Raw genomic sequence first — 12128 nt, 5'->3', positions numbered from 1 at the left:
GTTTGCGTGGGTTTCACCCCCACAACCCAAAAGATGTGCAGGGTAGGTGGATTGGCCACGCTAAATTGCCCCTTAATTGGAAAAAATGAATTGGATACTCTAAATTTATTTTTAAAAAGGTGAGTGAAGAGGTAGATTACTCAAACACAGCATATAAAGACAAAGCCAATGATGCAAGATGATACTTTGAATGCGAGTCTTTGAACGTAATTAAATTTTTACACACCCAGAAGGTCCGACTAAAGAGAGCGATAATCACAGGTTAAAGAGGGGTGAATTGTCTCAAGCCAGGACAGTTGGTAGGATTTTGCAAGCCCAGGCCAGATGGTGGGGGGGTTAAATGTGGTTAACTGTAGTGAGACATGAATCCAAGGTCCCGGTTGAGGCCATGAAATGAAATGAAATGAAAATCGTTTATTGTCACAAGTAGGCTTCAAATGAAGTTACTGTGAAAAGCCCCTAGTCACCACATTCCAATGCCTGTTCAGGGAGGCTGGTACAGGAATTGAACCGCGCTGCTGTCCTGCCTTGGTCTGCTTTCAAAGCCAGCGATTTAGCCCTGTGCTAAACCAGCCCCATACTCATGTATGTGGAACTTGGCTATCAGTTTCTGCTCGGTGATTCTGCTTTGTCGTGTGTCCTTGGAGATGGCTTACTCGAAGATCAGAGGCTGAATTCCCTTGATTGCTGAAGTGTACCCTGACTGAAAGGGAACTTTCCTGCCTGGTGATTGTCGCGCGATATCCTTTTATCCGTTGTCGCAGCATCTGCATGGTCTCCTCAATGTACCATGCCTCAGGACATCCTTTCCTGCAGCGTATGAGGTAGACAACGTTGGCCAAGTTGCATGAGTATGTACCGCGTACCTGGTGGGTGGTGTCCTCATGTGTAATGGTGGTATCCATGTCGATGATCTGGCACGTCTTGCCGAGGTTGCCGTGGCAGGGGTGTGTGGTGTCGTGGTCGCTGTTTTCCTGAAGGCTGGGGAGTTTGCTGCAAGCAATGGTCTGTTCGAGGTTGCGCAGTTGTTTGAAGGCAAGTAGTGGGGGTGTGGGGATGGCCTTGGCAAGATGCTCGTCTTCATCGATGGTTTCAGAGACTATAATGTTTACATTTCCTTGGTGGCATCACATTGCTTGGAAACTGTCAGATTTTTGTTTATACTTGTCAGTGTAACAAATATTCATTTTTAAATCACTCATTAATAGTACATGGCGTGGATTTTGAATAATTGAGTATAAACATTCTGGCCATAAATAGAGTGGTTAGGAATTAATAAATAATTTGCAATGCTGAAAATTAAACCCTATTTCAGTTTTAACACCTTTAATAGCATCTTAATATCGTACAACATTTATTGACAGCGAGTAATTATTTCCCATTGTTACACTGCCAGCTCTCCAAACTTGACAATACAATACAACTGCAATAGAAAGATTAATTCCAAAATCAATAGATTATCATATCATTAGTCTATATGTCCAGCACAATTCATAAAATTTAAACACAATTAACAATAACTTGAGCTTGGAACAACAGCTAGCCAATTTCTATTGTAGGAGATCAGCGTAAATATCAAATATGAATAAATACAGAAAATATAATTCTGTGGTTGCATTTTAGATGTTGCAGCTGTCACTATTGATGTTAAATGAAGCAATGCAAGGTGTCTGTGGATAAAAGAAAGTGTTAATATCCCAGAGTTTATTACATTTGAGATGATAAAGGAGTAATGGATGAGGTAGCTGCAATAAGAGGATAAGTTAATTTAGGAAAATCTCATAATGTGTTATATAAAAAGGTAAAGAGGTTATCAGTTTATTTTTCATAACTCCAAAAACAAGTTGTGTTTGTTTTAATGTTATTGGCTAGATGGGCCACAAGATTAAGGCAAGAATATGTGGACAGCCAGATCCGTAGACTTTATTTTTCCATGAACTCATAATATGCATATGCTGTTGTCATCTAGTGACCAGGTGTTTTACAGAAATTAGAATTATATCTTGCGGATAAAAAGCTTTTTAATAAACAATTACATTATATGGTGTAATGGAGACATGGGAAGGAAAGAGAGAGGCGGTAGAAGGTATCATGTGGCCAAAATATTCCATCAATCCAGTGCTTTTGTACATACAACTGTCAGCTTTTTCACACATTTTATAAGATGTTCAAAATAATTTACGTCAATCAGCAATTTCATGAACAATAATATGCCAATGACTGTTAAACGATATGAGGAGAGTTAAAAGCGCTGTTCAAGATTAAGAACTGGTTCAACTGAGTAGATAGGGAAAAACCATAAGAGAATTAGCGAAAAAAGCAAGATGGAGGGGATCGCGGAGGAGAGATTTTTTGTTATTATCTAGAACGTGGAGAGGGTAGTGGAAGCAGATTAATAGTAAGTTTCAAAGGAAAATAAATGTTTCTTCAAAAGGAAGAATTTGTAAGGCTATGGTGAACAAACTGCAAAGTGGGATGAACCAGGAAGGCACAATGAACCAAATGCCCTCCTTTTCTGCATTATGATTCTATGAAAATAGATTTAAAAATGTCTACGTATTTCATATCACAAAGTCCTTAATTGAAAGTGGGGCAACATAAATGACAAAGCATTTCATTACTTTTGGAAGAGAAATTCCTGAAGTTTACATTGCACCTTTCACATCCTCAGGCCATCCCAAAGTAGTTCACAGCCAATTAGTTGAATGAAGCACAGTCACTGTTACTGTGCAGACAAACAGGGCAGCCAAATTGAAGACATGAAGGTCCCATGAATGAGTTTAGTGCTTGCATGATTAATCTGTTTTTAGTGTGGTTAACTGAAAGATAACAGTTGGCAAGGACACAAGCAAAGCTTCAATGCTTATCTTCAAATACTGTTTTGGTATCTTTTTCATGCACCTGAAGAGAGGAGGCAAGCTTTTAAAAAATGAACCAAAAAATGGTACTTGTGACAATGCAGCACTGCCTTAGCTATGCTAAGAAATGCCAGCCCAGATTATGTGATTCAAAGAACAAAGAGCAAAGAAATGTACAGCACAGGAACAGGCCCTTCGGCCCTCCAAGCCCGTGCCGACCATGCTGCCCGACTAAACTACAATCTTCTACACTTCCTGGGTCCGTATCCCTCTATTCCCATCCTATTCATGGATTTGTCAAGATGCCCCTTAAATGTCACTATCGTCCCTGCTTCTACCACCTCCTCCGGTAGCGAGTTCCAGGCACCCACTACCCTCTGCGTAAAAAACTTGCCTCGTACATCTACTCTAAACCTTGCCCCTCTCACCTTAAACCTATGCCCCCTAGTAATTGACCCCTCTATCCCGGGGAAAAGCCTCTGACTATCCACTCTGTCTATGCCCCTCATAATTTTGTAGACCTCTATCAGGTCGCCCCTCAACCTCCTTCGTTCCAGTGAGAACAAACCGAGTTTATTCAACCGCTCCTCATAGCTAATGCCCTCCATACCAGACAACATTCTGGTAAATCTCTTCTGCACCCTCTCTAATGCCTCCACATCCTTCTGGTAGTGTGGCGACCAGAATTGAACACTATACTCCAAGCGTGGCCTAACTAAGGTTCTATACAGCTGCAACATGACTTGCCAATTCTTATACTCAATGCCCCGGCCAATGAAGGCAAGCATGCCGTATGCCTTCTTGACTACCTTCTCCACCTGTGTTGCCCCTTTCAGTGACCTGTGGGCTTGTACTCCTAGATCTCTTTGACTTTCAATACTCTTGAGGGTTCTACCATTCACTGTATATTCCCTACCTGCATTAGACCTTCCAAAATGCATTACCTCACATTTGTCCGGATTAAACTCCATCTGCCATCTCTCCGCCCAAGTCTCCAAACAATCTAAATCCTGCTGTATCCTATGACAGTCCTCATCGCTATCCGCAATTCCACCAACCTTTGTGTCGTCTGCAAACTTACTAATCAGACCAGTTACATTTTCCTCCAAATCATTTATATATACTACAAACAGCAAAGGTCCCAGCACTGATCCCTGTGGAACACCACTGGTCACAGCCCTCCAATTAGAAAAGCATCCTTCCATTGCTACTCTCTGCCTTCTATGACCTAGCCAGTGCTGTATCCACCTTGCCAGCTCACCCCTGATCCCGTGTGACTTCACCTTTTGTACTAGTCTACCATGAGGGACCTTGTCAAAGGCCTTACTGAAGTCCATATAGACAACATCCACTGCCCTACCTGCAGCAATCATCTTAGTGACCTCCTCAAAAAACTCTATCAAGTTAGTGAGACACGACCTCCCCTTCACAAAACCATGCTGCCTCTCACTAATACGTCCATTTGCTTCCAAATGGGAGTAGATCCTGTCTCGAAGAATTCTCTCCAGTAATTTCCCTACCACTGAAGTAAGGCTCACCGGCCTGTAGTTCCCTGGATTATCCTTGCTACCCTTCTTAAACAGAGGAGCAACATTGGCTATTCTCCAGTCCTCCGGGACATCCCCTGAAGACAGTGAGGATCCAAAGATTTCTGTCAAGGCCTCAGCAATTTCCTCTCCAGCCACCTTCAGTATTCTGGGGTAGATCCCATCAGGCCCTGGGGACTTATCTACCTTAATATTTTTTAAGACACCAAACACCTCGTCCTTTTGGATCTCAATGTGACCCAGGCTATCTACACACCCTTCTCCAGACTCAACATCTACCAATTTCTTCTCTTTTGTTTTTACTCTTTTCCAAAATCTGTCTACCTATCTGCTCCTCTATCTCCCGCTGGCTGTTGGGAGGCCTGTAGTAAACCCCCAACATTGTGACTGCACCCTTCTTATTCCTGATCTCTATCCATATAGCCTCACTGCCCTCTGAGCTGTCCTCCCGCAGTACAGCTGTGATATTCTCCCTAACCAGTAGCGCAACTCCGCCTCCCCTTTTACATTCAATTTAAATAAATTGTTAAGTGGAGTTTCATAGGAATTTAGGAATAGGAATATGCCATCCTCATAAGTGTTTTCTCTAATCTTTTTCAAGGCTCAGAAATAATGACGATAATAATAGCTTGCATTTATATAAGCATGTTTAACATAGTAACATATCCCAAGACTCATCCCAGGATTGCTTTCAAGCTAAATTTGACACCAAACCGCACATAAAATAAAGTAGGTCAATAGGTTAAGTACTTTGTCTGCATTATGACTTGCAGCTAGTTTCAGATTCTGGTACTCAGACTGGCTGACAACTGATGGTTCGAATGGATCGACTTGGTCCTTAGATAATAAGGACGCAGTCCCTGAAACCAGCTTCACTCATGACTACTAGGTTAACATTTCTAGGGCCCACCTCATCTAATTTTGATGGGGGAGGCCATTGTGACACAATGGGAAGTTGATAGTGGCTATCGTGTTTTGATTTTCTCTTTCGTCCAGCATGAAACGTAGAGACAGGCAGTCTGAAACTCCACGGGATGCAATTTTACAGCCCCATCATGGTAGGGGAGGGGCTGTAAAAGGCTTTGAGCTGTTAAAAGTTTATTGACCTCCACGGGACTGTAAAATCCGGGCAACATTAAATTCCACCCATCGTCAAAAAATGAGGGGCGTCATTCTCCGACCCCCCGCCGGGTCGGAGAATGGCCGTTGGCCGCCATGAATCCCGCCCCCGCCCCCGCCGAAGTCTCCGCTCCCGGAGATTGGGCGGGGGCGGGAATCCAGCCGCGCCGGTTGGCGGGACCCCCCGCTGGATTCTCCGGCCCTGATGGGCCGAAGTCCCGCCCAGGAATTGCCTGTCCCGCCGACGTAAATCAAACCTGGTATTTACCGGCGGGACCAGGCGGCGTGGGCGGGCTCCGGGGTCCTGGGGGGGGGGCGCGGGGCGATCTGACCCCGGGGGGTGCCCCCACGGTGACCTGGCCCGCGATCGGGGCCCACCGATCCGCGGGCGGGCCTGTGCCGTGGGGGCACTCTTTCCCTTCCGCCTCCGCTACGGCCTCCACCATGGCGGAGGCGGAAGAGACTCTCCCCACTGCGCATGCGCGGGAAACTTTCAGCGGCCGCTGACGCTCCCGCGCATGCGCGGGGAAACTGACAGCGGCCGCTGACGCTCCCGCGCATGCGCCGCATTTCCGCGCCAGCTGGCGGGGCAACAAACGCCATTTCCGCCAGCTGGCAGGGCGGAAATCCCTCCGGCGTCGGCCTAGCCCCTCAATGTTGGGGCTAGGCCGCCAAAGATGCGGAGACTTCCGCACCTTTGGGCCGGCACGATGCCAGTCTGATTGGCGCCGGCTTTGGCGCCAGTCGGCGGGCATCCCGCCGTTGGGGGAGAATTTCGCCCTAGATCTGTGAATTCCACAAATGGCTGTGAGATCCCCTCACATATTCCATATTTAATTAGGTATTTGCCGGAGACTTCATACTGTCTGCAGTCCAAGTGCCAAAAATTTCATGATTTGCAGCAGAGATCTTAACAGATCGTTTCTGTCCAATTTTTAAAAGTATTGTCGGAAAGTTCATAATGTGACATGCCTTTACAGGGCATGCCACTCGAGGTGTGTCAGAAAATGTTTCAGTGCTGGAAGTAGTAGCAGTCTTGGTGACCGTGCAGACATGTGGTCGGAATCCATCTCATGTGATGTGATATGTACTCTGGAATAACACAGACTGCAACTGGATGCAGCTTTAACCAAAAGATACTCCAGACCTTGAAGTTAGTTCAATCTGATTTATTGAACTAGTAGCACAGTTAGCACAGTTCTCTATGAGTTCGACTCTCTGCTAACCTAAGTGTGGTTACTCTGTCTGACTGAACCAGACTAGCTCTTAGCCACGTGCTGGAGGTGTGATACTGTACATACACCCTGACTCATTCTGCAGATGTTCATCAGTGGAAAAAGGCGGAGTGAGTGCCTCGTGCCTTTTATAGTGAGATACCACCCCTGAATGTCCTGCCTGCTCATTGGTCATGTCCTGTTCTCTGTGTTCATTAGCTGCCTGTCTGTGCCTGTCTGTATATCATTATCTGCATGTTTGCATATCATGACATCTTCCCTTTTATTTTATATTTTGTTGGCACATGGGAACGTACTTGCATGTGGTGGCATATATTAACATATTTACAAGCGGTGGCATATGTGAACGTATTTACATGTGAAGACAGCTGTCTAATGTGAGAAAACAGAACATAGCAAACAAAACAAATGTTCATAAGTCCAGTCTCTGGGGCTTGCGCCTGATCCTTGTTGACCGCCGGAGAGGTGGTGGTGGGGACGACGGCGCCTTGACAGGCGGGATGGAAGCCTGACTGGTGGCCTCATAGTTCGAGGTATCGGGAGTGGCAAAACAACGGACGGAAACGGAGAAGAAAGCGGTTGCGGGCAGGCAACTTTGCGCAGTGCCCGTCTGTTTCATCGCACAACAGAACCATCAGCCACACGTACAACATACAAGTGAGACGCAGCCTGTCAAACGACAGCTTGAGCAGACCAGCCACCATCCGGTATCTTGATCCTGACAGTGTCTGCTGGGGATAACACGGGAAAATCGGTGGCATGAGCATCATAGCCCTGCTTTTGCTGATTTCGGAGCTGCTGCACCTTCTGCAGCACCGGGACGTGATCCAGGTTGGGCAAGTGTATGGCTGGAAGTGTCGTCCGCAGGTCCCTGTTCATCAGGGGTTGAGCGGGCGACATGCCAGGGGACAGTGGGGTCGCCCTGTATGCAAGCAGCGCGAGGTAGATGTCAGAAGCAGAATCCGCGGCCTTGCAGATGAGCTGTTTCACAATGTGCACCCCTTTTTCAACCTTCCCATTGGATAGTGTGGGCTGGAAGTGACATGTTTGAAATGGTATGACTTGGCAAACATAGACCACTTGTGGCTGTTGAAGCACAGGCCACTGTCACTCATGACAGTGAGTGGGATACCATGCCTGGAGAACGTCTCCTTACAAGCTTTGATGACGGTCCGAGATGTGAGGTCTGAGAGCTTCATGACTTCAGGGTAATTGGAGAAATAGTCAATAATCAACACGTAGTCACGACCATTCGCACGAAAGAGGTCGATGCCAACCTTGGACCACGGGGAGGTCTTGATTTCATGCTGCTGGTGAGGAATTGAACTAAAGAAAAGAGCATTAGACTGGGATGACCAGTTAGAATAGTGCATTATGGACATTAATTTGGGTTGCAGGGAGTGAACAAAGAGATGGGCAAAGCATGGCGAGAGGGGGAGGGGTGGCTATCAGGACTGGCTCTTTGCACAAAGGATGCTGGGATGCAGAGGCCCAGAGGAAGGAAAGGAATGTGTAATGAGCCTATCAGAATCAGTGGCAGTTAGATTATATGACCAGGTCAAGGAAAGGGCCTATCAGAATCTTGTATTCGTGTATGTGGAACTTGATACTGAATGAATGTATATGAGACCACAAAGTGTTGCCTCCCTTTGTCTCACTCGCTCTGGGAGTTTCAAGAGACATGGGTCTCCTGCCTTCATCAGAGGGAGTGTAAGCTTGCAAGCTGTTTGAAATAAACTAAAGGAATTTCTAAATCCGAACTCAGCTTTTGATTGAGACCAGACTGGACAGAAAGAACTCAATTTCTTCACTGGAGCGTCTCCTTGCTCTGCGCTGGCTGAAAGCGCTGACAGGTCGCACAGTTGAGGACCATGTTCGAGATGTCCTGGCTAATACCGGGCCAGTAGACAGCTGCCTGGCTCTGCGTCTGGTGGATGAATGAGTGTGTGTGTTTAATAAGAATTTGTGAACTTGCTTGTAGCGCACAATGACTTTCGCGAGACGAGAAGTGATGAAGTCTATCTAGGCTTTATTAAGCGAGACTTGTCCCCAGCAGCTCAGCAACAGAATGAGGCTGCGGGGAGAAGCTCGAGCTCTTATACTCCGCCTTCAGGGTGGAGCCAGAAGTCGGTAGATCCAACAAGGACCCGGGACCTGTCAGCCAATAGCCTCTCGGCTTCACAGGTACCACATTACCCCTAATACATACCACCACGTTCACCCCTTGTTAAAAAGGAACCCGGCGGGGTGGTGGTTCGCATGGTGGTAGGGGTTTACAGGCTGGCCCTGGAACAAATTTCGGACTGTGTTAATACAGCTTTAGCCCTACACTGTACAAGTTTGTGAGAACTATTTACAATACGGGCAAAAAAAATTTTTTTGTTACAACAACATTCTTGCTTTTTCTTGGTGTCATGCGGATTCCACGAGTCGAGCGGGCGGTCTGGTCTTTCTCGTCGATCGCCTCAGCCCCGGTGGTGGTGCAGGTGCTTGCTCGTGCGTTGTCGTCTCCGGGAGCGTTTTGCTGTTTGTTCCTGTTTTACTCCTGGGCGGGCACGGGAGGAGGACCGATCCCCCCGGGAAGGGGGCGGTCGCGGGGTGCGCCGGTGGCAGGGAGGGGGTGATCGGTGTCGGGGGTGTGTGTGTGTGTCCTGTCGGCCGTCGGGGTACGATAGGCGTACTGCGGGTTTGCATGGAGAAGGTGGACCCTCTCGACCAACGGGTCCGATTTATGCACCCGCACATGTTTCCGGAGCAAGATGGGTCCTGGGGCCGCCAGCCAGGTCGGCAGCGACGTTCCGGAGGAGGACTTCCTGGGAAAGACAAGGAGGCGCTCATGAGGCGTTTGGTTAGTGGTGGTACACAGCAGCGACCGGATGGAGTGGAGAGCGTCCGGGAGGACCTCCTGCCACCGGGAAACTGGGAGATCCCTGGACGTAGGGCCAGTAGGACGGTCTTCCAGACCGTGCCGTTCTCCCTCTCTACTTGCCCGTTCCCCCGGGGGTTGTAGCTGGTCGTCCTGCTCGAGGCTATGCCCTTGCTGAGCAGGAACTGGCGCAGCTCGTCGCTCACGAAGGAGGACCCCCTGTCGCTATGGATATACGCGGGGAAACCGAACAGTGTGAATATGGTGTCAAGGGCTTTAATGACTGTGGCCGCTGTCATGTCGGGGCAGGGGATGGCGAAGGGGGAATGGGAGTACTCGTCCACCACGTTCAGGAAGTACGCGTTGCGGTCGGTGGAGGGGAGGGGCCCTTTGAAATCCAAACTGAGGCGTTCAAAGGGGCGGGAAGCCTTGATCAGGTGCGCTCTATCCGGCCTGAAAAAGTGCGGTTTGCACTCTGCGCAGATGTGGCAGTTCCTGGTGACTGTACGGACCTCCTCCACAGAGTAGGGGAGGTTGCGGGACTTTATGAAATGGTAGAATCGGGTGACCCCCGGGTGGCAGAGGTCTTCGTGGAGGACTTGGAGGCGGTCTATTTGTGCATTGGCACATGTGCCGCGGGACAGGGCATCGGACGGCTCGTTCAGCTTTCGGGACAGGGCATCGGACGGCTCGTTCAGCTTTCCGGGACGATACAAGATCTCATAGTTAAAGCTGGAGAGCTCGATCCTCCACCTTAAGATCTTGTCATTCTTAATTTTGCCCCGCTGTGCATTATCGAACACAAAGGCTACCGACCGTTGGTCGGTGAGGAGAGTGAATCTCCTGCCGGCCAGGTAATGCCTCCAATGTCGCACAGCTTCCACTATGGCTTGGGCTTCCTTTTCCACTGAGGAGTGGCGGATTTCTGAGGCGTGGAGGGTCCAGGAGAAAAAGGCCATGGGTCTGCCCGCTTGGTTAAGGGTGGCCGCCAGAGCTACATCGGATGCGTCGCTCTCGACCTGGAAGGGGAGGGACTCGTCGATGGCGCGCATCGTGGCCTTTGCGATATCCGCTTTGATGCGGCTGAAGGCCTGGCGAGCCTCTGTCGACAGGGGGAAGGTAGTGGACTGTATTAGCGGGCGGGCCTTGTCTGCGTACTGGGGGACCCACTGGGCGTAATATGAAAAGAAGCCCAGGCAACGTTTCAGGGCTTTGGAGCAATGGGGGAGGGGAAATTCCATAAGGGGGCGCATGCGTTCGGGGTCGGGACCTATTACTCCATTGCGCACTACGTATCCCAGGATGGCCAAACGTTTTGTGCTAAAAATGCATTTTTCCTCGCTATATGTGAGGTTCAGGGCGTTTGCGGTCTGAAGGAACTTTTGGAGGTTGGCGTCGTGGTCCTGCTGATCGTGGCCGCAGATGGTTACGTTGTCGAGGTATGGGAATGTGGCCCGCAACCCGTGCTGGTCAACCATTCGGTCCATCTCCCGCTGGAAGACCGAGACCCCGTTCGTGACACCAAATGGGACCCTTAGGAAGTGGTATAGCCACCCGTCTGCCTCGAAGGCGGTGTACTTGCGGTCACCTGGGCGGATGGTGAGCTGGTGGTAGACGGACTTGAGGTCCACGGTGGAAAAGACCTTATACTGAGCAATCCGATTGACCATGTCGGATATGCGGGGGAGAGGGTACACATCTAGCTGCGTGTACCTGTTGATGGTCTGACTATAGTCTACGACCATCCTTTGCTTCTCCCCGGTCTTTACGACTACCACCTGGGCTCTCCAGGGACTATTGCTGGCCTGGATTATGCCTTCCTTCAGCAACCGCTGGACTTCAGACCGGATAAATGTCCAGTCCTGGGCGCTGTACCATCTGCTCCTAGTGGCGACGGGTTTGCAATCCGGGGTGAGGTTTGCGAACAAGGACGGCGGTTCAACCTTGAGGGTTGCGAGGCCGCAGATAGTGAGTGGGGGTATTGGGCCGCCGAATTGGAATGTTAGGCTCTGAAGGTTACACTGGAAATCTAATCCCAGTAATGTGGGCGCGCAGAGTTGGGGAAGGACGTAGAGCCTGTAGTTCTTAAACTCCCTCCCTTGCACCGTTAGGTTTGCGATGCAGAACCCTTTGATCTCCACTGAGTGGGATCCTGCAGCTAGGGAAATCTTTTGCGTGCTTGGATGGATGGTCTGAAAACAGCGTCTTACCGTGTCTGGGTGAATAAAACTTTCAGTGCTCCCGGAGTCGATCAGGCATGGCGTCTCGTATCCATTGACCAGCACCGTTGTTGTCGTCGTCTGGAACGTCTGGGGCCGCGATTGATCCAGTATCACCGAAGCCAGTCGTGGTAGTAGTGTCGCGGCATCTTCTTCGGACCCCGTGGAGCCGTCGATGCTGGGGTCCTTTGTTGTCAACCAAGATGGCGGCGTCCATGAATCGCACGCGGCCGGGGGTGGACAAAATGGCTGCCCCCATGGGTCGCACGTGGTCGGGGGTGGAC

General features: G+C 49.2%; 1 long non-coding RNA gene across 1 annotated transcript in view; it reads right to left on the bottom strand.

Moving 5' to 3' along the window:
* LOC140407792 (uncharacterized) overlaps positions 1–12128 on the bottom strand; it is a 44542-nt gene continuing 32414 nt past the window's right edge. The window contains exon 4 of the long non-coding RNA XR_011939804.1: positions 1–1143. This is a non-coding gene — a long non-coding RNA (uncharacterized lncRNA). The remainder of the gene's footprint in view (positions 1144–12128) is intronic.

Source organism: Scyliorhinus torazame, chromosome 2, assembly GCF_047496885.1.
Source record: "Scyliorhinus torazame isolate Kashiwa2021f chromosome 2, sScyTor2.1, whole genome shotgun sequence".
NCBI classification, from domain to species: Eukaryota; Metazoa; Chordata; class Chondrichthyes; order Carcharhiniformes; family Scyliorhinidae; genus Scyliorhinus; species Scyliorhinus torazame.
Note: the sequence above shows the minus strand (reverse complement) of the source record. Positions and strands in the feature narration are given on the sequence as shown.